This window comes from Pinus tabuliformis, chromosome 7 (assembly GCF_031772625.1).
Source record: "Pinus tabuliformis cultivar Carrire ecotype Pingquan chromosome 7, CPIR1, whole genome shotgun sequence".
Classification (NCBI taxonomy): Eukaryota; Viridiplantae; Streptophyta; class Pinopsida; order Pinales; family Pinaceae; genus Pinus; species Pinus tabuliformis.
This window is the reverse complement of record NC_142293.1, coordinates 1,537,137,388-1,537,140,521: the sequence shown is the minus strand read 5'-3', so window position 1 is coordinate 1,537,140,521 and position 3,134 is coordinate 1,537,137,388.

Genomic DNA, 3,134 nt, shown 5'->3' with positions numbered 1-3,134 from the left:
AAGACTGGACCAAAGATAGCGCGGTGCTCAATTAAAAGGTTGGACAGAGTACAACAGGGAGAACAACATGCAACTCTCATTAACCTCGCACACAGGGAAAGATTCACAATTTCTCTAAGCCTAAGCTCTGATATCACATGTAGAATATTAAATAAAATCAACACACATAATATTAAATAAAATCAACACACATAAAAAATATTAGAAACATAGAAAAACCAAAGATGGCGGAAGAGGTCTTATAGTAAGGGAGAAAAACCAAAGATGGCGAAGTACGTCTATCTTGGACACTATGGTTGAGCAAATATCTCAACCAAACACTAATCTAGGAGCCTAACTAGTTGGAGAGAATATCTCAGCCAACTAGGCCTAAACTAACTCCTAACCATGAGGAACAAACTCAATCTAGAAAGGTAGGATTAGACTTACAATTATTTTTAACACATGAAAATGAGACTAAAAGACTATAAATAAATAGTTATATTAATTAATATATTTTATAAAAGCAAAAAAATTATCTCTTTTATCTAAATGAAAAATATACGTTCCACATCAATATGGTATTATGTAATTAAGTAATTTAAGAGTAATGAAAATATTGTTTTGCAAAAATGTTGAAAATAAATAGTTATATTAATTAATATATTTTATAAAAGCAAAAAAATTATCTTTTATCTAAATGAAAAATATAGGTTCCACATCAATATGGTATTATCAATATGGTATTATGTAATTAAGTAATTTAAGAGTAATGAAAATATTGTTTTGCAAAAATGTTTGAACCCTTTATCAAATAATTATTTATAAATTAAAAATATGATAACAAAAATATATTTAAAATAAAAATTTTAAATTTATTTATAATAAATGAAAAATTTTATTTATATTATTATAAATTTAATAATTAAATTTAAAAAATGAAAATCAATATGGTATTATGTAATTAAGTAATTAAGTAATTTAAAAGTAATAAAAATATTGTTTTGCAAAAATGTTTTTTCAAATAATTATTTTTAAATTAAAAATATAATAACAACAATATATTTAATATAAAAATTTTAAATTTATTCAAATTTATCTATAATATATGAAAAAATTTATTTATATTATTATAATTTTCATAATTAAATTTTAAAAATGAAAATTTGTTATTTACATTATTTTGTACTTATAAGTAATTACATTTTTCCTTTATAGACTAAATATAAATACATATTTAATTATTATAATTTATTTTAATTTATCATTACATTTTAAAATAATTTTATTAATATATTTAAATATTTTGAAAATAAATTGCTTGTAAATTTAGGAAACATGAATAGACACACCATCCATAAATAATTTTATTAATATATTTAAATATTTTGAAAATAAATTACTTGTAAAATTATGAAACATGAATAGAGGCACCATCCATATTATGAAATAGAATATTCACTTTATATATCACGTCCTATAAATTTATACGCTTTTTACTTTCAAAAAAATTTAATACATTATGACTAATTAAAAAATCCATACATATATTGAAGTACCACCCATATTGTTCACTTTATATATCACGTCTTATAAATTTATACACTTTTTACTTTCAAAAAAGTCTGATGCATTGTGACTAATTAAGAAAATCTATACATATATTTAACTACCATTCTTAGAGAAGTCAATAATTAATTGTGACTAATTAAGAAAATCTATACAGGCAATAATTAATTATTGAAACATTTGTCAATATATTTTACTATTTCATGTCTTATTAATTCAGGTCTACTTTCTCTCAATTGATGTTATGATTGCAAGCATTTATATACCACCCTATGAAGAAGAAGCCATAATAATTAATTATATTTTAAAAATTTAAAATAAAAAAAAACTTAATGATATAGGTTCATAATAATGAGATATTCAGTCGTGTGTCAATATATCTTAATATTTCGTGTGGGTTTTCTCTTAATTAACACTATCATTATAGACATGTTATCCCACCTTATTAAAAAATGTTATAATAATTTATTATGTTTTTGTTATAATAATTTATTATATTTTATTTGGTTTGACTAGTGAGACAATTTAGAGGATTGAACTTTTATTCACTTAAATATAGGTTCAAAATAATGAGATATTCAGTCGTGTGTCAATATATCTTAATATTTCGTGTGGGTCTTCTCTTAATTAACATTATCATTATAGACATGTTCTCCCACCTTATCAAAAAATGTTATAATAATTTATTATATTTTATTTGGTTTGACTCGTGAGACAAGTTAGAGGATTGAATTTTTATTCACTTAAATATACAAGGACTTGTGAACATGATTTTTGCTAACATGATTTTTGCTAATTGTATTATCAGTTATTAACAATAATTTATTTTATTTAAAATTCAATTAATTATTATTTTATTTTAACGAGTACTTCCCTTAATATATCTAAGTTTTTCTTTAGTAAAGGGAGACTTAGTAAAATTACTTTACAGAGTATTTATGAATACATTGAATATGTAGATAAATGAAGAGAAAAAAGGAAAACCCAATTTCAACTTCAACTAACGACATTGCTCGAAAATAATCACAAATCGCTAGAAAATAAAATAATCTTGCTTGAGAATGAACTCCGAGGAATGAAAGGTAGGATTCAAGAAATAGAACACATTAAACAATCAATGATGGAAGAGAATGACGCCCTAAAAAGCGAGATTAAAAATCTAAAAGAACAACTAAATCATAGCCCAACGCTAAATAACACAGGGAGTAAATTAGACATTAAATCCATAACAGAGAGAGTAAATTATACATTAAACCCATAAAAGAGGAAATTAACAAATTGATTGAACTCAACCATGAGCGCCATAAAAGAGCCTTACACCTTATAATTGTTGGTATAGAAGAACAAAACAATGAGGACACATTAGAAATAGTAAAAGAACAATTAAAAACAAAATCTCAAATTCAAACAACTTATATCACAGAAGAAATCAGGGTAGGAAAGTTACTTGAGAATAAACATAGACTAATATGTATTAAGGTAAGTTGCAATGACCACAAATTAGATATACTCAAGAAATCCCCGAGCCTAAAGGGAACCAAAATCTTTATAAATGAAGATCTGATTCCAGAAGACCAAGTTGAACT